Below are 27,624 nucleotides of genomic sequence, written 5' to 3'. Positions count from 1 at the left end.
AGGCTTCTTCTTTCCATACAACATTCTCTTTTCCCCATTATCATCCGAGTACTCAATATCCTTGATCCAAATTGGATCCATGAAGAGTTATCAGAGAATCGTGACTGTATCAGATTGGGACAGACTTCAAAGAATAAGGAGCAGCGATCAGAAGCACCTCTAAACAGTGATAGTTGGCAGCCAACGTGGAACGACGAGGACCTCGGTCAAAGTGTGCTAACCGAAGCCCATGGAGACTACGCAGGAGGCTAAACTAGCCCCTGGGAAGCCCGGATCAAGAAAAGGAGGTAGTTTTTTTATGTGCAATGGGAAAAACCCCTCGAGAAGGAGAGGCCTCGAGCGCTCGGTCGCATGAGAGCTGGGAAAACCGTGGGGAAAAAGGCTAAAGGCAAAGGCGGGAACCGCGCTCCAAAAACCGACGGTATTTATCGAGGGCACCCTTGGGCGATAAGCAAATTTGCCAAAAACGGAGCGATTTCACTCAGTGCATGATGCGTGGCAAGCAGAGGAGAGAGAAAATTGCCGCTCATCACGCACTAATGGTCGAGCAGGTCAACCACACGAAATGAGCGAATGGCGTCAGATCTAGGGGATCCAGATCTAATGGGTGAGATCGCGCCTGATGGGAAAGTTAGAATCGAAAGGGGATTAAGCTGCGATCTATAAAGAATTTGACATTTGATTTGACTGCGAAGGTGGAAAATGAATCATTCCATGATGTAACTGAAAAGCTGAACTGACGAAGCAAGTTGGTGCAGTCGTAGGAGGACAAGTGGCCACTCCCTGTGAGACTGATGATGATGCCAAAATAGGGAACTCCAAGCGAAGCTGCAGCAAGCGATCTGATGGAAGTGGAAGGGGAATTGAATAGCCATGAGATTTAATGGCTTTAAAGCCATAAGCTTGAATGGCTTTAAAGCCATGAACAGACAAAGCAAAAGACACCCAGAGACAAAAGACGGAGAAAGAGAAGAAAGGAAAGAAGACAGAGAAAAACGAAGAAAAGACAGTGAAGCAAAAAAAAAGCAGAAAGATGACAGAGGGTCAAGCAAACCAAAGGCAGCATCGAGCACCAGAGAGCTTGAGAGATTCAAGCCATCCATGAAGGGATCTGTCAAGACTGAACACCATACTGGGCTCCTTCGATTAAAGACCAAAGAGATCAAAGAAGCTGGTAAGGGAAAGAGTCTGTGCATTCTAGTGGCTTGGGGAATCCAAGAACCACCCTTCCAAGAAAATTCTGTTTCAGGAGACTCACATTGAGCTCCTTCATTGTAAGTCTCTGCTTCAAGACACAATAAAAGAAGGCCACCACTATGAGCTAGACCAGAGATGTAGCCCTGGAGGATAGGGTGAACTCCTTATTAAATTCTTGTGTACTTGTATTTTCGTACTGTATTTCTCTGCTGTTTTCCATTTCAAGTGTTTGTTTATTTGCAATCTGATCGATCCGTTTACTAAATAACATAGACACACTCTAGCACATGAGTCTGTAATACCTTCAGTTAATAAATATTTAACTGAGATCACTCTGTTGTGCTCTACAACAACCCCCCATTTCATACCATTTTTATTCACAAAACTATAATATGAAATGGGTCCCTTTTTATTTTTTAATTGGTATCAACTTTGTATCATTCAAAAAGGTCCGAAAACAAAATGAAAACATTACAAAAAACCTTTTTGACAAACCAATTATTTGGTCTTATAATATAAATGATTAATCTTTTATCATTGCGATAAAGCGATCGCAAGATCGCATATCGCAATGACAAAGGAGGCATAACTTAAAGGCCCATTGGTTTTCTCCGACGCGATAACATGCAATAGGCTATCAGATATCGGCAATCATAAGTTCCCATAACTAAAGTGCCTTTCGCTCCGATGCGATGCGATAAAGTCCCGTTCGCCCCGATGCGATGCGATATCGCTATCGGCGATCGGGGATATACCATGCATGCTTTTTAAAGTGCCCCAGTTAATACTCCCGATGTGATGCGATGCGATATCGCTATCGGTGATCGGGGATTCCAAAAGGTGCCAATATAAAGATTTAAGTCTTCCCCCGACGCCCGATTGCGATAAAGCCAAAAGCGCAAACTTCAAAAAGTGTTAAAGCCGGGATTTTACGATTAATTCGTATTAAAGGCCTCATCTTTCAAACAGTGATTCACCTACGCTCAACCGCCAAAACATCCAAGGCACGCTTAAACAAATCATTCGGTCGATGAATGATATGATGGGCATTTAAAGGATTGGCAGGTTTTAACGACCATTTAATGAAATAGTAAGTTTAAAAAATCTTTTCATAGATTGTATCCGCGGCCACTCTAAGTTAATCCTTCATCGTGCATTGATCAATATATCTCACTCGTATTTGGTTTTCGCTACCAATTCTCTGTGTTACGCCTATTTTCACTTCTGTGTAGAATTCTTCCGAAGTAATAGATTCAAACAGAATGGGGAAGAAGTCTAAGAAAACTGCAATTGCTTCCGCTTCACCAGCCACAGGACAAGCCGTCGTTGATCCAGGAACTAAAAATAAAGGATTGATATCTGATACTACATGTTCAGGACTCAGCAAGACTACTTGGCAAAGTACCTATAATTTGATCGAAGTCGAAGAACCAAAGGTGACAGTAGTACAAGCCACAACGGATACCAATCGAAAATCTGATGGTACTTTAAAAGACTTGGCCGACTCTTTCCTTCATCGGATAGCGGCTCGGGAACAAATTCTCCCATATACGGATGTAGTGAGGTGGGAAATTGAGGAAATCCCCATCACAGAAAGGACCTTCTGCACTAGAGATGGGAGAATCTTCGGTTCATTCAAGGCTAATGATTTGAGGCAAATGTATCATTTGCCTGAGCCAGAGAAGAAGTACAACAAGGCATTTTTGGAGAAATTCCGAAGTGAGAACGAAACTGAATCCGAACCCATTCAGGATTGGAGGCAAAATCTGGCGAAACACAAGCATGAAACTTCCGGTAAGTACTCTATTGATTCCCTATGTTCTCCGTATTGTTATGCTGGGATAATGATGTGTAGATTGTGGGGGTTGCACGATTCCGCTAATTTCACTATAGAAATGGTTCCCTTGATGGAAGCGGCGTGTAATAGTGAAATAATGGATTGGGCAACCATACTGTCAGATAAGCTAGCAACAGCAGTTCTTAATTTTAGAACTAAAACCTCCGTCACCAAAAGGCTTATTCCCCCATTCTACTACAGTGCTTATATACTAGATACCCTGTGTTTTAATTCTGAGTTTCATGTACTCGGCTGGAGGTGGATTGCACAAGACCCCACGCCTATTCACATATACCATCAGAAATTATGGAAGACTTCCTATAAGCACCATTTATACCAAGTCTGCAACGGCTTCATGTTACCCATTCATTACTCTATTTTTAATAAACCTGCTCCCAAAATTTCTTACCAAGCAGGGATTGATTTGACATCAATAGGAAGATGGTTTGGAGAGGAGAAATTTACTTATATAAGAATTTTCGGCAGCCAAGCTGAACCTCATGTCCTTCCTTTGTACATACCTGATAAACTGCTGGCAAGAGAGATAGCCTATCAGATTATTGCCGAAGGAGTTACACAAACTCTGAAGAAAAATAAGAAGCAGGTCTAGCCCTCTTTTCCTCTGAGATGTGGTGTCTACACTTTGCATGATTTCAAACATGCAGAAAAAGAATCTATGAAGATGAAGTCATTAACTCTAGCGACTCTCCCTAACAGGCGATTTGATCCCAACAAAGTCGCCTATAACGCACTCGAACAGGCCAAATTGACAAAGTTTGACCATAAAGAGGATAAGTTTGATGACCTGTTCTCCTCAGCTGAATCAATGTATCAAGTTAGATCGCTGGCCATAATGGAATACAAGGATGAAGGGTTAGTTGAATTCAACAGACTTAGAGAACAGAGGTTGCAAACTCTGCCTCTAGATCTGTTAGCGACAACCCCAGCAACAAGACCAAGTGAGCCTGAACAACGACATACTAAGGAACCTCCGGTTACAACAAAAGAACAGGAGAAAGTGCAAGAGGAAACCCAGAATAATGAGCAGGAACAGAGCAACATAGAGGTAAATGTAGATACTCAAATTGATCCCAAATTGCTCCAGGAATGGCAGCAATTTGATTCAATTATCAGTAATCTTGAATGCTCAAAGGACACCGAAACTTCAAAAGCGGCAGATACACAGGAGACCACTTCAAAACAGGTTCCAAGTGGAACCAGCAGCCTACCCAGTTCAAAGGAAGTAGAAATAATCCCAAAGGATCCCTCCGATCAAATTATTTTGCAGATAGAAGAAATTCCTCCCTTGGATGTCTTCTATAGCCCAAGACACAAAGCTGTGGTAAAACGACAGAGGAAGAGGAGAAGGACTGATCAACCTTCCCTATTCCCAGAACAAACGATCACGGGCAATGTGGTTTGGAAGGAGGAATTTGACCCCTCTGATGACCTAACAAAACTATCGCAATATGCTGGAGCCTATTCGGCAGCAACAATAGACAAGGCATCAGAGGTGAGTCTTTTATTAAAAACAAAAGACCAGGAGATCTTTTTATTGCAAGCATAGCTAACAGAAGCACAACAAAAAGTGGAGCAGGCAGAACAGTAATTGTTAACACAACAGCAAATAAATAATCAATTAACTCAACAATTGCAGGAAGAGAAACAGAGGATTGATCACAGTGCAGTCCAGAAACAAAAAGAGTTGTCTGAGGCATTGGCACAACTGAGGGCAGCAAATGAACAAATGCTGAAGTCAAAAGATGAGCAGATTGCTCAACTATCAGCCCAGCTAGAGAAGACAAAGAATCTTCCACAGATAGCCGAATTCAAATCAGAAGAATTACAGATAAATAAGGCATTAATAACACAGATCAAGCTTTTATGTCAACAAATCACCCAGGCGGAACCATTATGCGATTTAACGACATCAATAAGTAAACAATCAGAAAAAGCTAGAACAAACTTGGATCAAGTTGATGAAACATTAACTGAGTTTCTTGAGTGGCAAGATACCGCTCAGGGACAGGCGGCAAATTTACCAAAGATTTTAGAATCACATAAGGAAATATTATTTACAGAATGACAGTCCCAGTTAATGAGAGCAGAGAGGGCAATTTCAAGATGCAAATCAACCACAAGTAATTTGGTTGAATTGGTTAATAATACTCTCTACTTGTCTAACATGATTTCCCAATGCACTCCAGGTAAATTGACAGCGGCGAAAACATTGGAGCAGTCATGTTATCCAGATCTAGAGAAAAATGGGAGATTAATCGTTGGAATTAACAGTTTAACATGGGACGCCTATTGGTTATTCTTGGTAAAACCACACAGTCAAAGAGCCGCCCTCAAATGCTTTACAGATGCAATCGGGTATATTATTCCCGATATTCAGGATGCCACCTATGCCGCCCAGCTCAACTCTTGCCTCAACAAACCGCCCGAAGTGGAGCCAATGCTTGCGATATGTTAGCTCAGGTTTAAAGGCAAACAGCCTACATGATGATTCATGCTGCCAACTGCCAGATTGCTGAGAAGGAGATATTCAAGATCGTTTGATACCAATTAAGTAGGATTTCAGTTTCATAGATAGTTAGTTTAATTCAGTATTTATAGACCCTTTCATTGTTTTGGAAAGGGTCGTAAAGTTTTGTACTTGACTTAAAGCCTGAAGTTGCACTACTGTACTTCAGGCATATTCTTTTATAAAACTAGACCAACTATTCTAATTTTGGCAAGGAAGCTTTCATGCAAATGTGCACTACTGTCTTTGTTTGAAAGCATTTTTGCGTTGGAAGAAGAATCTCAAATAGCGATTGATATTGGGAGTGACTAGCAGCTCATATGGTACTATTATCTATGTCTGAATTCATTCCTTTTATATGAATTGTCATTTGATTGCCTTTGCTATTATCGAATATATGTATTTGTTTTAACAACATTTCTTTATTTCCTCCACTATTGGATGTTTATGGTAATGCTTTTCTTTTGATCATATATGTATTGATGATATAAATGGTAAGTGTAGCAATATTGCGTTAATCACTTTGTTTAACTATTTAAGCAAAGTAATCCTTGAATGAATAAATGTCCATGTTTATTAGGTGGAGTCATCTATATGCCTGTCAATAAACATAGATCATCAAGCGCTATACTTCAAAGTACAATAGTTCCCGGGATTAGTAGTAGTTCTTTTATTTTGCTGATAGATTAAGTTATTCGCCTGTCATTAGATTAGACAATCAATAATTCATCCATCCCGTTTATTCATTACTGGGAAACTCGTCCCATTATCCCTAGTCGGAGCCACCATTCCAAATGGAAAAGGAGCTGTATTAAGGTCCGGACCGGGTGGTTATCCCCCAATGTTGATACAACGATTTTCGCGGCATCAACACACTCATAGGGTGATTTTCAGATCAATTCATATCAGAGCCTTAGGCTCTAAGGTTAGCCAAGATTATGTTGGTTTAGCTATTGAATTCTCACTAGATCAAAGCTCAAATTAGGAGAAGGAGAGTTGGTCGAAACTAATCCTGAAATTGGGAGTGTCTATCCTCGGAAGACAATGTCAGAGGAAGGTTCTGTGGGGCCAGACCCTCAATTCATAGAGAGTTTCCTAGCCATAAAGTCCATGGTAGAAGAAATGTATTGGGACTTTAGAAAGCATAAGGATGAAGATTCATCAGGTTCTAAACAAGACAAAGAAGAAGATGAGTCTCACTTGCATGACCACTCCAAAGGAAAAGGGAAAGAGGAAAGCTTTCTCACACCTCCTAATAGCCCTGTGCATAACAAGAAAACATCTTTGATCAAGCTAGATGTTAAATTTGATTTGCCTATATATGATGGAGAGCTAAATGTAGAAAATTTGGACAATTGGATTAGACAAATTGATGTTTATTGCAGAGTACAGAACATCGACTCGGACAAGAGCAAAATTCATCTGGCAAGTCTACGCCTAGGAGGCATTACCTTGGTTTGGTGGGAAGGAAAAACCCAAGCTGAGATGAAAAGACATGGTAAGACCATCTCTGTCTGGAGTGAATTTGTTTCTGCAATCAAAAAGCAGTTTTATCCATTGGCCTACATGCAACAAGCCATGATGAGTTGGCAAACTCTTCGGCAGTTGAAAGGGCAAAGTGTGCAAGGGTACACTCAAGAATTTAGAAAGAGAGCATTGATTTTAGGAATCTCACTAGACTCACCAGAGACTCTATTGAAGTACATTGGTGGTCTACATAGCTACATGAGGCATACCATCCTCATGTTTAATCCCACTAGTATAGATGAGGTATCTGTACAAGCTACTCATTTAGAAGCTAGAGGAAAGAATGGAAATCCAGAAGTTGGGGAACCCTCCCAACCCACTGCAAGAAAGAGCAAGGATAAAAGAAAGTAGAAGTGGAAGGCAAGGAAGGCTAACACTGCACAGAAGAGCAAAGCTTCATGCACTCATTGTAAAAAGGATGGGCATGATGATGAGCATTGATGGATTTTGCATCTAGATCTGAGACCTAAGAAGTTTGAGGGCAAGAAGAAGAAGACTGCTGCAGCTATTCAGAAATATTTGGGGTCAGACATAGGAGATGAAACAACTATTGCAACCACAGGTATAAAAGGTAAGAATTTTGAGGCATCTACTAGTAATTCTGCTCAATCTGTTATTAATGATGAAAATGAGAGAAAAAGACATGAGCTTTTCCATATTCGAGTTGTTTCCAAATATCAAAAGATTGATACTTTGTTTGATAGTGGCTCACAAGTAAATCTAATTTCTCAAGCAATTGTAAATAAATTGTGATTAGCAACTACACCTCATAAGAAACCATACCCATCAGGATGGTTGAATGATAAAGCACAACTACAAGTGACTAGACAGTGCAAACTCAAGTTTTCTTTTGGGTCAGCATTTGTAGATGAGGTTGAGTTAGACATAATTCCTTTGGATATATGTGGAATTGTTTTAGGAAGTCCTTAATTGTATGATAGAAAGGCGATTTTCTATAGAGCTGAGAACAAGTATCTACTTGTTAAAGATGGAATCGAATACTTTGTAAGAGCTCATAAGCTGAAGAATAATTATACTCTCATAAACTCAGGGCAGATGAAAAGAATGATAAATTCATGCAAACAATTCTTACTGGTGGTTGTAAAGGAAAAGAAACCTGATAAAACCAATGTATTTGAGGGCTGTAATGCTAAACAGCAAGCTGATATAGAAAAGGTCATTTCAGAGTATGATATCTTATTTCAAGAACCTAAAGGTCTGTCACCCAAAAAGGAAATAGTACATGATATTATTTTGCAACAAGATGTTCCATTGCCTAACATTGGAATGTACAGGTTGTCTGCTTTAGAGAATGCTGAAATCAAGAAGCAGGTACAGGAGTTGCTCGAGAAAGGGTTCATTAGGCCTAGCACATCACCATGTGGGTCACCAATTGTTTTGGTGAGAAAGAAAGATGCCTTATGGAGAATGTGCATTGACTATCGATCACTAAATAAGATAACAATAAAAAATCATTATCCCCTTCCTCGCATAGATGATATTTTCGATCAATTGAAAGAAGCTGTTTATTTCACCAGGCTAGACTTGCAAAGTGGATACCATCAGGTCAGGGTTGTAGAACAAGATGCATGGAAGACTGCTTTCAAGACAAAGCAAGGATTGTATGAGTGGTTGGTTATGCCTTTTGTCTTAACTAATGCTCATGGTACTTTCATGAGATTAATGAATGATGTACTCAGACCTTTTCTTGATGATTTTGTTATTATGTATTTGGATGACATTCTGATTTTTAGCAAAACATGGGAAGAACACTTAAAGCATGTTAAGCAGACATTAGATGTTTTTAAAAGACAAAAACTTCATGTTAAACTCTCAAAGTGTGAATTTGGCAAAACATCTCTAAATTATTTGGGTCATATAGTAGGGGGTGGTGAATTAAAAATAGATCCCTCTAAAGTGGTAGTCATTGTAAACTGGCCTAAACCCAAGTCTGCTATAGAAGTGAGAAGCTTCTTAGGAGCAGCACAGTATTGGAGGAAGTTCATTTCTAACTTTTCCTCAATTGCAGCTCCCTTACATGCTTTAATCAGATTGAACAAGGTGTTTCAGCGGGGAGGCAACCATCACAAAGCCTTCGACACCTTGAAAGAAAAGAAGAGTACAACACCTTTACTAGCACTGCCTGATCTTCAAAGACCATTTGAGATCCAAACAGATGGCAGTGACTATGCCATGGGAGCAGTGTTGACACAACATGGTAAACCCATATGTTATCATTCTGAGGCTTTTAATCCTGCAGTAGTTAACTATCCTACATATGATAAAGAATTGTATGCATTAGTTCAGAGTGTGAAAAAGTGGAAACATTACTTAATGGGCAAAGAGATAGTAATACATACTGATCATCAACCACTTCAATATCTATACTCCCAAACTAAGTTGCAGCAATCAAGACATTACAGATGGATGGGTTTTCTACAACAATTTCATTTAGTCATCAGATATAAAAAGGGCATACATAATAAATTTCCAGACATGTTATCTAGACCCATTATAAATGCATCTACTATACTTAAGCATAATTTTGTGCTACATGAATGCTACATTAAACAATATGCTCAAGATATAGACTTTAGAGATGTATATGCAACTTTGAGTCAAGGCAAAAGAGTAGAAGAATTGGACTATTATGTAAATGACCGACTCTTATACCATTGTGGGAAACTCTGCATTCCACAAATTGAGAGAGTAAAGATAATTAGAGAAGCACACACTTCTCTAATATCAGGTCACTTTGGGGTAAGTAAAACAGTTGCACAGTTGCAAAGATTTTGTTATTGGCCAAAAGTGAATGAGACGTTTCTAGCTATGTAAGAGGGTGTACTATGTGTGCTAAAAGCAAGCCCCAACAATAGAAAACTAGGCTTGTACACTCCATTACTAGTACCTTCTCACCCTTGGGAAAGTGTTTCCATGGATTTTGTGGGAGGACTACCTAAATCTAAGAAAGATCATGATTATCTATATGTTGTTGTGGATAGTTTCAACAAAATGTGTATTTTAATACCTTGAAATAAACAGATTATAGATGAACAGACTGCAAAATTGTTCTTTGAACATGTATGGGTTCATTTTGGATTACCCACTTCGATTGTATTTGATCGGGACACCTGATTTGTGGGGAAGTTTTGGTCAAGTCTGTGGGAACTGATGGACACCAAACTAAAGAAAAACACAGCTTTTCATCCACAAACTGATGGCCAGACAAAAGTAGTTAATAGGACAGTGATCCAGTTACTCAGATGATATTGCAACAATCATCCTAAGCTTTGGGATGAACACTTGTGTTATGTGCAGCATGCTTACAACAGAGAAAAACATTCTTCTACACAGAGATGTCCTTTTGAGATCTGTTTTGGTTTCACACCAAGGTCTCCTTTGGATTTTGTCTTTGGTAAAGATACCACAGTTGAGGGACACAGTGATGTGGACAGGGCAACTAGGTTCATTGAACAAATCCAGGGGATCCACCAGGCAGTACAGGAACAACTGGAAAAGAGCCAAGCCAAATATAAGGCTAGGCATGACAAGCATCGGATGGAGCATAGTTTCCAAGTTGGTGACCAGGTCTGGTTGTATATCAGCAAGGACAGGATGTAAGGTGAAGGTAAAAAGCCAAAGCCTATTAGGTATGGACCCTTCAAAATACTTGAGAAGATTGGTGAAAATGCTTTTCGCCTTGATCTACCAGCTTACATGCACATCTACTCAGTCGTAAATGCAGATTGCTTGAGATTGTTTGAACCTTCAATGATTGACGATCCTGAAGAGCAGAGTCAATTGCCTTCTATTGATGACCTGCTATCTGAATATCTTAACGAATTGCAAGAAGACAGTGCTGGATAGGAAGGTGAGGAAAACGCATCGAGGAGATGTCGGGTACCTCAGAATTGGGCATAAAGGTTCAAAGCCAAGCAGTGCAAAGTGGATTGAGATTGGACAAGTGAGATAGCAGTACCATCACTTAGTCGTTGCTTCAAAAACCAACTTTTGGTGGTCCAAAAGCTTTTTCAGTGGGAAGGTTGTGATCCGAATTGGATCCATGAAGAGTTATCAGAGAATCATGACTGTATCAGATCGGGATAGACTTCAAAGAATAAAGAGCAGCGATTAGAAGCACCTCTGAACAGTGGGAGTTGGTAACCAGCATGGAACGACGAGGACCTCAGTCAAAGCGCGTTGATCGAGGCCCATGGAGACTGCGCAGGAGGCGAAACTAGCCCTTGGGAATCCCAGATCAAGAAAAGGAGGCAGTTTTTGATGCACAATTAGTGCTTAGCACTAATCATGCATCACAGGGAAAAAACCCTTGAGAAGGAGAGGCCCTGAGTGCTCAGTCACATGAGAGCTAGGAAAACCGCGGGGAAAAAGGCTAAAGGCAAAGGCGGGACCTGCGCTCCAAAAACCAGTGGTATTTATGGGGGAACCCTTGGGCAGTAAGCAGATTTAGCAAAAACGGAGTGATTCCACTCAACGCCCGATGTGTGGCAAGCGGAGGAGAGAGAAAACTGCCACTCATCGCATGCTAACAGTCAAGCAAGTAAATCACGCGAAATGAGCAAATGGCGTCAGATCTGGGGGATCCAAATCTAATGGCTGAGATCGCGCCCGATGGGAAAGCCGGAATCGACAGCAGATTAAGCTACGATATATAAAGAATTTGATGTTCGATTTGACCACCAAGGTGGCAAATAACTCATTCCATGACGTAATTGAAAAATTGAACCGACGAAGCAAGCTGGCGCAGTTGTAGGAGGATAAGTGGTCACTCCCTATGAGACTGATGATGATGCAAAAACAGGGAACTCCAAGCGAAACTACAGCAGGTGATCCAACGGAAGTGTAAGGGGAATCGAACAACCATGAGCTCGAATGGCTTTAAAGCCATGAACAGACAAAGCAAAAGACACCAGAAGACAGAAGACAGAGAAAGAGAAGAAAGGAAAGAAGACAAAGAAAAACGAAGAAGAGACAGTGAAGCAAAAAAAAAGCAGAAAGAAGACAGAGGGCCAAGCTGACCAAAGGCAACGTCGAGAACTAGAGAGCTTGAGAGATTCAAGCCATCCCTGAGGGGATCTGTCAGGACTGAGCACTACATTGAGCTCCTTCAATTAAAGACCAGAGAGGTCAAAGAAGCTGGTAAGGGAAAGAGTCTGTGCACTCTAATGGCTTGGGGAATCCAAGAATCACCCTGCCAAGCAAATTTTGTTTCAGGAGACTCACATTGAGCTCCTTCATTATAATTCTCTACTTCAAGAAACAATAAAAGAAGGCCACCACTGAGAGCTAGACCAGAGATCTAGCCCTGGAGGATAGGGTGAACTCCTTATTAAATTCTTGTGTTCTTGTATTTGCTTACTGTATTTCTCTGCTGTTTTCCATTTCAAGTGTCTGTGTATTTTCAATCTGATCGATCCGTTGCCTAAATAACATAGACACACACCGGCACATGAGTCTGTAATACCTTCAATTATTAAATATTTAACTGAGATCACTCATAGGGTGATTTTCAGATCAATCCTTGTCATAGAAATATACTTTGGTCTTGTGAAGATACAACTAATCCATGCCCAAAAGCATACTATACATTCCCAATGGAGCACATTTAGATGCGTTGTTGTAGGCATACCATTCACCTAAAATGCATAAGCTCTTACCCAGTGATGCAATCTCTTCTTAGTACTTGTAGCCAGCTACACCAACCAAGACTCTACATGCACTTCTTCCATATCAATAACAGATGCTTGGTGATCTTCTTGCTCATTGTCCACAACAACATAATTCCAAGGAATGTTATGGCCCACATCCCCAATTGTATGTGCCTCCTAAGCATTTTAGATATGAGGCCTGCCACCCTGGTACAATGGAAAATCCTTCTTCTGATTATCTTTGCCACAAATCCAACACTACAATGGTCCTCTACCATCACTTCTATTATGCTTCACTCTAGGTTGCGACCCATGTCCCTTCTCAACTACGTTGAACCTCTTTTAAGGAGAAACATTTTCTTTCTCATATGCATCATAAGGTCTTCGCCGCCTCAATGGCCACTTCTCTTTAACTTTCTCATTCCCATTCAAGTCATGCTTAGTCTCATATTTATGCTTTGACTGCTCATAACAATGCTTCAATTTTCTGATGGCTTCCTCCAACAAAAGAGACCTATCAAACTCAATCTGATCTGTATATTTTGTTTCCCACTAATTGATGAACCTTTGAATCTTCGCTTTCTCATCCTTGAGGTAAGGCACATACCTCAAAAACTCTAGGAACCTGCTAGTATACTCATCATTTTTCATAAAATACATATGCAGCTCATACAATGCCTTAGATTTGTCATCATAATACCTTTCAAACAGGTACTTATTCTTTAAGAATCTCTCTAACTCATCCTAAATCAACTCTTCTTCTTGAATTCCCTTAACATTGTTCACATCTTCCCACCAGATATCTGTTTTCCCTTTCAGACTGAAGGTGGATATTTTGGATTTCATGTTCTCTAAATAGTTATGAAATATAAATTATTTCTTCATCCCAAGCAACCATGCCTCTCCATCTTATGACTTCTTCATCTCTCCATCAAATCTAGGAAGATTTACTTTCTTGAACTCCTCAGGAAAGTACTCACTCCTCATATAAGGATGATGGCGATGAGGAATGTGATGATATCTCCTGGATGAGGAACTAGAGTGATACCCATACAAACTAGCCCTCCTATCAGGTGTACCTGATGACCTACCATCCATGACTGTGTCCCCTCTATCTAACTTGTATCCTTACTGAGACCTTCTACCATATGCTCCATTAGTCTTCTCTTCGTGTTCTCAAATAATCCTGAGTTGTCCCTATCTCTACAAGTTTGAATAACTCTGAAGGATGATTGCATTGACCTATGCCTACATTTCTTGAGCCCTTGTAAGTATTTCCTAAGCCTCAACCAACCTGTCATTGTCTACCTTGCAACTTCTTATCTTTTCCCTCAAACTCCTCAATGTGTCTGCTATATCAAAAGAATACCCATCTCCTTGTTTCCCAATTGATCGATAGGGAGAGTCACATGAACTGTAGTCTACGATTTTTCTTGTCGTCTTTGATTCTCTTCTTCCTGCAAGTGTACCATGTTAGATAAACGAAATAGATACCATAACTAAAATCATACCTCAATAAAATTAATGGGAGGCTTATCTCATATACAAAATAAATCCACATTATCACAATACATGTATAATCATAATCACATAAATATGCCAACATCATGCATGATAATACCAACTACATACCATGAGCTCATGCATGACAACCATAACCATCACAGTGCATGTATAACCACATGCATCTAGCCCATCCGGTCCAAGTGTTTGAACCATGCTCAGATACCACTCTGAAACACCCCTCATCCATATCTACCCACTTTCATCATCCTTCCAGTGGTAGACATGATCTGAGGGCTACTATGACATGACTCAACCTACTAGATAACCTTAAGGAAATAGAATCGACAAAACAAGACCTTACTAACTTACTTCAAGGGCTATAGGACTGCCAAGAGCTAACCAATCACTTCAAGTTCCCAAACAAGAAGTTAACTTCATTTTTCACTGACCTAGAGCCTCATTTTCTCCCATGAAAAATCCTCCATGTAGTTGGAACCCTCCAGTAATTCCCACAGGCCTGCTTCCTAGTGGCTGTAGTCTTTTTCACTTACTTTTTTGCTAGCGGCCCCGAGATCTAAGCCACTTTTTCAAGGCTAGGATCCAAAACTTTACCTAAAACTTAATGAAACTACCATAAATGATAAACAACATAGATAAAATGCCTCTAACACAAAAATTAATCAAGGGACTTGACCTAGCCCAGTCTAACCATGACAATCATTCCATCAAACACATTGAGAACATAAGATCTACAAGTCATGAATGCATATTTGAACATAGAGATCTAAAACATATCTGGGATTTACCAAAAAGGACTAATTCCCTCTCAAAATAGCTACAATAACATATATTACGTCATGCATTCATTAACCATTCATTTATCAATCAAACATGATAAGAGCCTTAACTTGAATCTGTCATAAAACCATGCTTATAACAACCATAAAACTAGATAAATAATAATTATATAATAGTCATTAAAGGAACATAACAAAAGTTACATTTACTCATAATATACAATGAGGAACTTAGCTCTTATTGACATATGCAAAAGCCAACCAAGTTTAGGACTTCCACGTAGCACCCGACCCTAGATTCGACTTAACCAAATCTTTCTTTCATCCAATCATCCCTGCGCCACATTATAAGCATGAATGTGGGATATCATGGGATAAACCAATCAATAAACAACCAAGGGAATCCATAGGTTAAACCATATCCACCCTCACACTACTGTGATCTCACCTAAATCGATCACGGGATCACAAAACCAAACCGAGCTTTGATGCCTTAAAATTCTATCACCATCCCTTGAGGAAATTTCATATCTCCACCCACTAGTTGAGGGTTTCCCAGAGAAAACCATATCCACCCCCAACACTTGGGATTTTCTTGAGACCACATCACCTGGATCCAAAACCTTATAATAATCGAAATCTCAACCAAGAATGAATCCCATCACCCCATGGCTATTCTTAAATGGCAAGGCTAGGTTTAAACCATTGTCGAACCCAACAAAACCCATGCCAATGACAAAATGAACCAAATATACACATACATAAACCATGCATGCTAAAACCAACTAGGAAATCATACATGCAACCTGTTACCTACAATTATTCCTGCTAAAAATATTTGATCTAACCTTTCCTTGATTGATCCTTATTTTCCTTTGCTTTCCTTGTCCTCCATTTTCTTACTTGCTTCCCTTCTCCTCTTGGTGCTCTTCTCATATCTCAAAGTAATTCCAAAATTGAACTAAAAAAAGGCGCCAAATTGATGGTATGATGTCTTTTTATTATTGATGCCTCTAATTTCTTAATTTTTTCTCTATTTTCCTTTAATTTCCTCCTCACATGCAACCTTTCACCTTCCTTTTCTCCTATTTTCCATTATTTTCATAAATAAAATGCCAATATTACCTTTTTTCCTTTTCAATGCCTTTGTCAATAACTTTTCCAATTTCCCTTTAGCCATAACAAGTAACAAGTGATTTCCACTAGGATGCTTTGCCGAACATTCAATTTGGAATGCGTGTCCCATGACCTTACTCTTATTTCCCCTTTATTAACTTTATTACATAAACTCTTAACCCGAGATTCTTACATCAACTAAGAATTAATCCAATCACACCATGGCTATCCAAGAAATGGAAAGGCAAGGCTAAAACGATTGTCAGACCAAGAAAAGCCCATTCCAATGACAATAAATGAACTAAATAAACAAATTCATGTAGCATGCATTCACATCCCAACAAGGAAATCACACATGAAACTTGTTACTTGCAAGATGTTCATGCTAAAGTTGTTGATCCAACCTTCTCCTTTCTTTCCTTCGCTTTCCTTTGCTTGTTCTTTTCCTTCCTTTGTTGTTGTCATGCCTTTCTCCAAATCTAAGTGAATGTTAAAGTACTCCAAGAATTATCTAAGTGTGCTAGAGTTTGTGAGAGAGAGAGAATGAAAGCAGAGAGCCAAAACTGAACGGATAAAAGCTGTGAATTGTATCTTTGGTGCCCTTTTAGCATTGATGTCCCCTTTTTTCTTCATTTTCCTCTAATTTCCCTTGCATGCATATTTGTGTCTCTTCACCTTCCTTTTCTCCTATTTTCCTTTATTTGTTTAATTAAATGCCACTTATTACCTCTTTTCCTTTGCTAATGCTTTTGCTAATTCCCATAGCCATTAATAAACTACAAGTGATGCCCACTTTAATGTTTCCCCAAAATTCAGCTTGGAATACATGTCACATGACCTTGGTCTTATTTTTCCTCTATTATCCCTCATTACATGAAACTTTAACCTGGGTTTATTACATAAAGAAAAGCAATAAAAACTTCAAGAAAAGAGAAAATAAATCAACACTTCAACGCATTGATATCTTAGGCAAGAAGCTAGTAGTTTTAGGTCAGTACATGCATATCACTGACATGTCTACCTCACAGCGCATTGTTTCTTCATGAAGGTGATGGCTTGGAAAATAAGTGATCTGAATAGACACTGAAAAGAACATATTCTTCGTAAAAAATCTAGTAGGATCTTTCAACAATTGTACTAATCCAAGAAATTTAGTGTTCTAGTATAGATTTTGATTCTATTATGTGAAGACTATGGGAAAATACCAAACCATAGAAACCAATGCTGAAGAGGCATCATGGGGCATTCGATTTTCTTGGGATCCAAACTATCTCAAAATGGACAAGTTGTCGCAAACAACCTCTGCTCTTCTAGTCACCTTCCACATGTTGGGCACAAATTTGCATCGGTTTCTTGTTAATGTATATGGACTCAAAATACGATACAAGAAATGGGAAATTATTCAACATATAAAATATTTTTGAAAAATGGTGGATTTACTTAAGTGGATCATTGGGAGGATACTTCAACATAATCACTTACATGAGCAAGAAAAAAGGAGGAATAAGACACATTGAGCCAGAATCCAAAGAGCTACAGAGCATCATAGAGGTAACAAATCTCAGGGACATGAAAACCACCAATGGCCACTTCACTTGGAACAATAGAAGAGGATGATTTGTATATATATCCTTAAGGTTGGACCTCTTTATGGTAGCGAAACAACTTATAAAAAGAAGAAATGAACTCTTTATAGAAATCATCCCTCAACAAGCTTAGATCATTGGACCATATGTCTCTCTTAGCAAACATTCGGCAAACCTCTCAAGTACCCATTCCTATTCAGACATTATTTTCTCAAAAAGGCCAATCTCATTAACAAGTAGGTAAATTTCTACTTATATATTCTTTCTGATCCACATCCTCAACACAGGGAAGCCATAAACAAGATTACAACCAACATACCTAGATTAGTTGCAAATAATCATCAAAAAGCTCTTCTTATACCTATTAGTGAATTTGAAGTTAATGAATCTCTTCAACAATTAGTGGACATAAATGCTCCAGGGCCAGATTTGTTCATAATATATTTCTTCAAACAATGTTGGTAGTTTCTTCATCAAGAGGTCCTGGAAATTATAGACGACTCTCAAATCAGCCAATGCATCCTTTTCTCTTTTAGTGTCGCTTTCCTTGTGCTAGTGCCAAAGGAAGACAATGTGGCCCCTCTTGGTAAATCTTCTTATGTTGATTTGCAATATTATTTACAAAATCATTACCAAGGTCATCAGTAACCATATGAATCCCATTCTTCTGATCCTTATTTCTCCAGAGCAATAGGGTTATGTGGAAGAATACAAATCCTAGATGGGATCATCCTTGCACACGAAGCCATCCACTTTCCTAAAACTCTCTGAAAGCCTGACATGCTTATAAAATTGGACTTGTCCAAAGAATTTGACAAACTCAATTGATCCTAGTTGGAAAGTATTCTTCTTGCTTCTAGTTTCAACCTTCCTTGGACTAATTAAGTCATTTCTCTCATAAGATCTTCTTTATTCTCCATTCTGGTCAACAATGCCCCTTCTAACTCCTTCATTCCTACATGAGGCATAAGGCAGGGAAAACCCATATACCCCTCCCTTTTCATTCTTATGGAAGAAGGTCTGGGAAGATCTATCAAGGCGACTTTATAGAAGGGCTCTCTAACAGGCCTTGTTCTTCATGATAACATCACCCTATCTCACCAACAATTTGTCGATGATACCCTTCTCATGAATCACCCGTCTTTCAAAGAGGAAGAAAAAAGTCAAAGAAACCTTGACCTCTTCTTATATGCCTTAGGCAACTCCATCAACCTAAAAAAATCCCAAATCTTCTTCTTCAGCAACTCTCCTATTTCTCAAAGGAATATCAAAAGGATCCTTAGCTGATCCTCTGCTTTTCTCGCCTCCAAGTACCTGGGAGATCGCCTCACTAACTCAGCCATTAAGTATTACTCTTAGTAGGACCTTCTTGACAAACTGAATAGCAAGCTTAATCGTTGAACCTTCCACTCCCTAAATATTTATGGTGTCTGATGCTCCTCAAATATTTCCTCCAATCCATGCCTACTTACCATTTCTTCGTCCTAGAAACTCCAAATGGGTCCTGAAAAACATAAGAAATATCCAAAGGACCTTCTCGTGAGTAGGATCTCATATTAAGAAAAAATAGCCTTTGGTGAAATGTGAAACCCTCTACCTCTCAAAATTAAAGGGTGGTTTAGGTCTTCGAGATCCAGCAAAATCCAACAAGGTCATGGGAGCTAAGATCTAGTGGCAATGGATTAAGCACATAGTTGGACCATGGGTGAAATTATGGCACACTAAATATGTCTAGGATGTGAACAAGTCGAATCTCGTTCATTTATCTTCACACTATCAAGGCTCCCTCATATGGAATCAAGCTAGTATAAATCAAGCATTCATCCAACAGCACAACATTTTTTGAAATAAGAGCAGAAACAACAAAGTTCTAAATGTACTCCTAGCAAAAACTTCCAAGCCTGAGAAATTCTCTTCCACATCCTCTCAACATGTAGCATGCTCATAAATCTAATTGAATCTTGGTTCATGAATACTGGAAAGAAAGCAACAAGAAATGACATTCGAAAATGCATATATCCACCTTTATCTAAGGAGTAAAACCCATAGTACAATCAAAATTATTTCATGCAAACTCTCAACAAAAGAAAGATATGGAAGAAAGTAGGGTCAAACATCATGATATGGGGTTACAAAAACTCAGGAATCTTCATACTTAAGAGGCTTACAACATATTGACCCAAGAGCATGAGGATGCCCTAGATATATTTTGGAAAGACCCGTGGTCTCAAAATTTATGTCCCAAAGTTTGTACTTTCACTTGGCTCTTGGCCAAATGTCGTATTCTCACATGGGAAAACTTAACCAGAAATGGTTTTCATGTCCCCTCATGGTGCTACATGTACAAGACCCAACAAGAGACCATAGATCACCTATTTGACTCTTGCGATATAGCACATCTATGGAACAAGTTGGTGCAAGGCTTTCAATAACCAAGGGGTCGGCCAAAGATCCATTCCAAAATATTATCATCAATCGAGTTTGGAAAATTTCCTCAAACCTTATGACCTCGAAAATCTCGAAAGATAGAAATCAAAGAATACTCAATGAAAAAAGAAACTCCCAAGAAGGCATTGGGCTCCTTTTTCATAAGAACATAGAAGAAACCCTATTCCTCTCCAGATGGGATGTTAAGGATTTCCAAGGACCTCGTTATGGGAGATCCATTCTAAACTGGTGGAAATTTGGAACCCATAAAACTATAGGCAATTCCACTGTCCTTGAGGCCACCAATACTAGCTTAGAAGTTTGGAAACCTCGTCCAGAACAACATTTCAAAATTAACTTTGTTGAGGCCTCTAAGGGAAATCCTATGAAGGTAGGCATTGGAGAGGTAATCAGAAATCAATATGGGAAAATTCTCAAAGTCTATAGAGGTTACATTGGATAGGAAAGAAATAATATTATTTAACCTGAAGCTTTTATTCAAGATCTCTGAATTGCTTAAAAAGTCATCTAAAATCATCTCCACCGTATCATTATTGAAAGAGACTCCAAACTCATCATCGAAACAACTCACAACCTAATCAATGGATCCCACATCCAAATGCTCCTAAAGTTGGAGGTTGGACTACGACATGCAACAAATGGCTCACATTCTATCTCGGTAAGAAGCCATCATCTTCTCCCACACAAGACATAAATAAAACTCTCTAGCGGAATTCTTAGCGAACAAAGAAGTAGAATATCATGCTCCAACACTTCACATTGGATTCTCATGCAGCAACAGCATGGGCCACTCAGTGCGGGATCATAGCAGAGACAGACTATACCCCACCCCCTCGAATCTGCGTGTCAGCACATCAGATCGAAGGTCGTCAAATACTAATGTCAGAAGCGCAAGGAAATTTATGTTTTGAGATTGGCTGCCAGCCATGCATCGCCGGTCTCATTCATTGGAAAGATGTGGAGTCATGGAGGCATCCGACCTCCTTCTCGCATACGGAGGCACACATTACTTCTAGGTCTTTGATCTCATAGAGTAATAGGGATTCCATCCAACATTCTGCTCTGCTAGAGTTTGAAATCAGAGGCAACGGCGAGCTCCACAATGGACAGGGGGGAGAGGAAAAGTTTGAGGTATTCGACTTGTTGTGGAAGTGAAGTTGCAGGCTACGAAAGGTTTGAAATTACAAGCGAAGTAACATGGTGCATGAAAGAGCCAGGATTAGGAGAGGTGGTAGAGGTCGTGGGCGTTCACCTCTTCCATTATGGCATAAACAAGAAGAGGAAAAGTTTAAAGAAGAGATTCCACCTCACATCTGCCAATGGGAAGCAGCCATGGAAGCTCAGGATCGCAGAGAAACCAACAACGTAATTTGGGCAGTTCATAACTTGTTGGCTCGAGAGCTATGGTGCGAACAATAAATCAGGGATAGGGCTAAACAACGGATGGTGGAGATAAAATCCAACCTCAACAGCACCGGCATTGCTCTGAGAAATCTATACAGGTTGATGGGGTTAACATTTCCAACTCTTTTGTTGTCTGTATCGACCACTGACACCTTTGCAAGTTCTAAGTCTGATATATATACTCTCTAGGTAGCCTTCCAACCCAAAGGGGATCTCATAGGTGTTCAGGAGAAAGACCATGAGCCTGAGAGGGCCAGAGGTTCTCCAATAGTGGCTCAACATCCTAAACCAAGAGTGCCAAAATTGTCCATGAATGTTCAGTCCTCAAAAGGTGAGGCATCGCAGCAGGCCGCTAACATTATCTCAGGTATGCTCCTGGTGGAATGGGAATGCCCTAACTAGTTTCAGAAAGGATTTGATGACAAATTTAAGTGCCTTGCTTTGAAGAATGAAGAAAGGAAGGCTAATTTCAAGTTCGAACAAATTCAAAGCGAACAGACTCAATCCACCCGGCATCTACAGGATCTAATCGAGCACCATGCATGTCAAAATACCTAGGCATTCCCAGGATGGGCCATCACAGCCTTTTTCTTTTCTTGGTATTTGTTGTATTCTCAGTTATGTAGGTTTTAACAATTACATAACTAGCATTTCTGTCTTTGTTTTGTATGAAAATGAATTCTCATAGGGACCATCTGGTTTCCCTACCAAGGGTAAATGGTTTCTTTCTAGAATTCTCTTTGTACACATTGCTACTCTCTAATCTAAAGATTTCTTAGTTGCTCCATGACTATATCGTATGTAATTTTTTGATAATATAAGATTCAGATTGCTTAAAAAAACAATATAAATGTTTCTGGATATAATTTAAAAAATATTACAAAACAAATAAATGAGGAAAACCAATTTTATTTTATCTTTTTTAAGTTTTTACAAACATGAACTTGGCTAATAAAATGCTCTCCCATCAAGATTTAATCCTAACTCCAACTCTCTATCACTTTGGAGATCATGGATTTGACCTATTGAGAATTATAAAAACAACCTAAAGGAAAGTATCAAGACACAACAGAAGTGATAGGAAAATTCAAAAATAGTTTTTTTGAATTATTTATATTGCACATTTTTTTGAGGAATTCAGGGCTGAAGAATAAGTACAAAGATAGCAAGACATTTTTTGTGGTTGAAGATATTAGCACGAAAGTGCGTGTGTGATGCAACAACCATAGGAAACTACACGTATCATTGTAGGAGAGTTTGAACAACTATATAGGCCACATGTGTCAAACAACAGGGTTTTCTAGGACACATGTGTGGCAAGGGGATTTGAGGGGGCCAAGTGGGTTGTTAATTTTGTTAGAAGAATTTATCTTAGGTTTTTTGTGATTTCCTTATAATTTTTGGTAACCATTTTCTTTAATTAAAGAACACATGATTTTCTTGAGAAATTAAATGATAAAAAGTGAGAGAATTATACTTTGTTATAATCTTATTTGATAATTTTTTAAATTTCATTTAAAATTATATATATATATATATATATATATATATAACGAAAATTAATTTTATAAGTTAATAAAATAATACTTAAAAAATGACAATCATTTTATAAATAACTTTTAATTTGAATGTTGTTGGAAGTTTACATTCTTCATAGCATTAAGACAATTTTCAATATAAAAATTATTTTTTCGTATGTGGATTCTTTGCCTCATCTGTGTTGTGTTATTGGTAAATAGTATAGTTTTTTAGATGTGAAAAAATATCCTATTAAATAAGTTTATACGTAAATATTCACTAAATCAACGTAAATTTATGAATTTCACGAATAATACTCATGCTACTAACATTTAAAAACGTATTATTGCAAAGATTATTTTGATAAGACTGTTAATCACTAGTTTTTGAGGATCCAAAAGCATTGATTATTTATAAGGAAAATTTGTTTCCATCCTATTATATGCAGGAAAGAAAGGAATAACAATTCCAATAACATTTGTTTATCTATAATTGATATGTATTAAAATTAAAGCTAAATAAATGGTGGTGTTGTGAATAGTTATTTGAAATTCAAAGGAATAATCATCATATTCAATAGATATTATGGAATTATACTACTTTAGCTAAGTAAATATAGATTAATAATAAAAATATAAAGTGAAATTTATGTAATTTTTACAATTGTTATCTTTAATTAAGAAATTACATGTTAGATGTATTTTTTTTTTTTTTTTCAGAGTGAAAATCCATATATGGCAGCAGCCCTCATGATTACATTATGGCCGAAGCCAGTCAGAATACGGCCGTACTGCCGGAATACAATACGGCCAAAGCCGGGCAAAAAATATTTTTGATAAATTGCCGTCAATATTTTATGTTTCCAACTCTAAATATGATTAATTATTACCATTCATATGTTAAGTCTCCCATATAACTTTAAATATGGTTAGTCATAATTGGCCAAAACAATTTGCAAGATATAGCCAAAGAACATAAACATGGGAAGGTGATGCAGAGTAGTTTAGGCTTAAGTGGTAGATTTAATATTGAATTTTCAAGCTTTAATTACCATTCCAATTCACTATATTTTAGGTGAGAAGCGTTATCGTGATGTTTAATCATATGAGAAGGCACGTATAGCAATGGCGAGAAATAGATAAAATGTATGCTCGACTTGTAGATTAGATTTTACATTTGTCTCAGCACATATTTTACATACATACAAATAAAGATTTTGTTTATCATATTTAAAGATATTATTGCTTATTAACAATTTATATGATTAAAGATAAATTAAATTTCTGTGTCAAACATGAATCAATTATTGATAATAGTTTATTTAACTATCAATAATAGTATACTCAAACAAATCTCATTGGTTAAATGTAAATGGGTTCTCACATCTTTTTGTAATGTAATCTAATATATTAAAATATTATTTTATTATAATATATTTATTAAATTAAATTATGTCAAAAATGTCATAGCTTTCTTAATGTAATGGAAAACATTGAAAATAGACTTATTTATTAACTCTAAAAAGTAAAATACACATTATCCACAATCGTTAATTTTTAAAAAATTTAGTTATTAATGTAGTTATATAAGTTAATTAATTGGTAAATAAAAACAAAGATTAATATCAAAATACTTAATAACATATTGCTAAAATAAAAATAAAAATAAATCATAAAAACTAAATCATAATTTTATTTTAAATTATTATTAATTATAAAAATAATTAATATATATATATTAAAGGAACATGGAACAAAAATCTTAATTATAAATTATTCATTTATAAATAGGCTTTGTTAAAATACCATGAACTAAAACCATGCTTTATTAATAACTCACTTCATATAATACTTATCTCTATGAAAAGAAATTTAATTAATTTAATTAAAATTTAAATAAAAACATAATTACTCTAAAGATAAATCTCATTCAATTATACACTATTATAAATATTTTAAAATATTTAATTAAACTTAAATACCCACCATTTACTTATTAATTATTATTAATTAAATTAAAATTTTAAAAAATTCATTTCAAAATAAACATACCTATTAACCCAATAACATTTTAGTAATACCAAATTGAGTCTAAAATCTCCTTTTCTTTTAAACGCTTCACTATATCTGTAATCTAAATTGTTCTTTCAAGTATTTTAACGGTTGAACTAAAAGCCCAAAGTCTTGGATTTATAAAGAAGTTGGGAATGAACTAAAAGCCCAAGTCTTGGATTTATGAGGAAGTTGGGAATATGTAGATATGCACAATATGAGCAATTTGCTTAAAGTTATTGTCAAAATCTATGTTTATATTATTTTGTTTCAAAGAGTGTATTATATATATATATAGATATTGAAAAGTTTATTTAATTAATTGGTATTATTTTTAATTAATTTTGTTATTTTTTAACTTAATTGTATATGAAATTTTAAATATATTAGTTTTTTTTATTATTATATGGTTTATTTGATTTGGAGATGGGTGAGAATTATATCCACCAAATATTTGCATGACTATATGAAAAAATATTTATATCAAGTAGATCCATTTAGAGTAATAACTTCTCAAATAACAATAACAAGAACTCGATTAATTGAGCTAACTCTCGGACTTTTTTTATTATTTTTATGTGGTTCACGGATAACCACTATGTCCAGAAGAATATTAGTACCAAACATATCCACCATAAAATATCATTTCTTGAGAGCAACTATAGAGTCCGATTTTAGAGTTAGAAGTATGACCTTTTACTATTAAAAATACTTTAATGATAAAGACCTGACCAATTAAATTAACCCTCAAAATTAATCATAAATACATTAATGTATATTTAATACATTAATTTATTTCAATTAATTATTCAAAATACCATCCAAAAATACCAATTATATTTATTTAAAAAAAATATGATAATAAAAATTATAATTTCCCTTTTTCTAAAACCTAGAAAGTCAGCCCCAAGAGTTAGCTCAACCCGTCAAATCAGTGTCTCCCCAATTGGGAGGTCCAGGGTCAATTCCCGAAAGCTCTTGAGGTCAAGTCTAAATATATACTATACTATTATCTGTACATAAATACATGTATGTATACTATACTATTATGGAGACATAGTAAAGAGTAAAATTTTTATAATATTTGAAAATTGAGAGATTAATCAAAATCCAAACCTTTTCAATTTAATTACGTTTGGAATATGCTTTAAGATGCACTTTTTCGATAAAACAATTTATGTGACAAAATCGCTACACACGTTATTAATAGAAAAAATGAACTAGTTTTAAAAATAATGTTTAAAATCGTGAAATGAATAGGTAGGTTTTTAATCAATTATGTGAAGGATAATTAGTGTAACTATATAAATCTATAGATATATCTACTATTCATTATATTAATAATTATTAAGTGATTTTTGTTAAAAGCTAATTATTTCTCATTATTAATAATTATATAAATAGTAACAGTCATTTTCTTTATTTATATAATTAACTTATTATATTAACATTATTTTGTACATTAATATAATATTAATTATTACATAAACTTTTATTAATATATTAATAGTTATATTTAAAATTATAATATAATTGACATATATCCTAATAATAAAATTCACTTATTCGATCATTATACTCAAAATATGGAGAATCTCCTTCTGATCTGAAAAAATGCGTGCTTCAGAGGTGGGATGAAGCCCTGGTTAGGGTCCCTGAGTAAACAAGCAACCTACCTCCTCTGCGCTTTCAACTCTACAGTCCATACTCCCCGCTGATCCTCTCCACATGGCTCCGCCTTCCAAAGGGGTGGGCTCTGCCCCCCTCCCGCTTCAGGTCCTTACGCTGATACGCCTGTAATCATAGGTGTTCCAACCGGTTCTGGCCCAATCCCTAATGAAGCCCTCCATACCGATCCTACCACTGACAACAAAGAAAACGCTGCTGCAGGCCCTGCGGCAGACAAAGACAAAGGTACAGATCAGAGCGCCTCTTCGTCATGGCCAAAAGCGTCCTCTGCAACATGCATTCCCAGATCTGCAGAGAGAATCAAAATAGATCTTCCCAGCGAACGGATTAACAATCACATCCAATATATGAGTGATCATGCACTCATAGGCAAGTTCCTTGGCTTCTGGCCAACTGAAAAGGCCTTGCATGGCTGGATCGCCTCCAAATGGAAGCCTAAAGGACAAGTCACCCTGCAGCTTGGACCCAAAGGTTTCTTCACTGCCATCTTCAACTGTCTGGAAGACAAAACTCGCATATTCAAAGGAGGTCCGTACTTCTTCAACTCTGTAGGCCTGTATCTTCGTGACTGGAAAGTGAGGTTCAATCTAGACAAAGAAGATAAGAAAAACCAGGCTCTGGTATGGATACGCATGTATTCTCTTCCCTCGGAATACTGGAACGAGGAGACCTTAAAGGACATTGGCAACAGCCTGGGAGTCTTCATCAAAGTTGCTGAGGAAACCAAATTCCGAAAATACACATCCTATGCC

Source organism: Pinus tabuliformis, chromosome 2_1 (genome assembly GCF_031772625.1).
Source record: "Pinus tabuliformis cultivar Carrire ecotype Pingquan chromosome 2_1, CPIR1, whole genome shotgun sequence".
NCBI classification, from domain to species: domain Eukaryota; kingdom Viridiplantae; phylum Streptophyta; class Pinopsida; order Pinales; family Pinaceae; genus Pinus; species Pinus tabuliformis.
Note: the sequence above shows the minus strand (reverse complement) of the source record.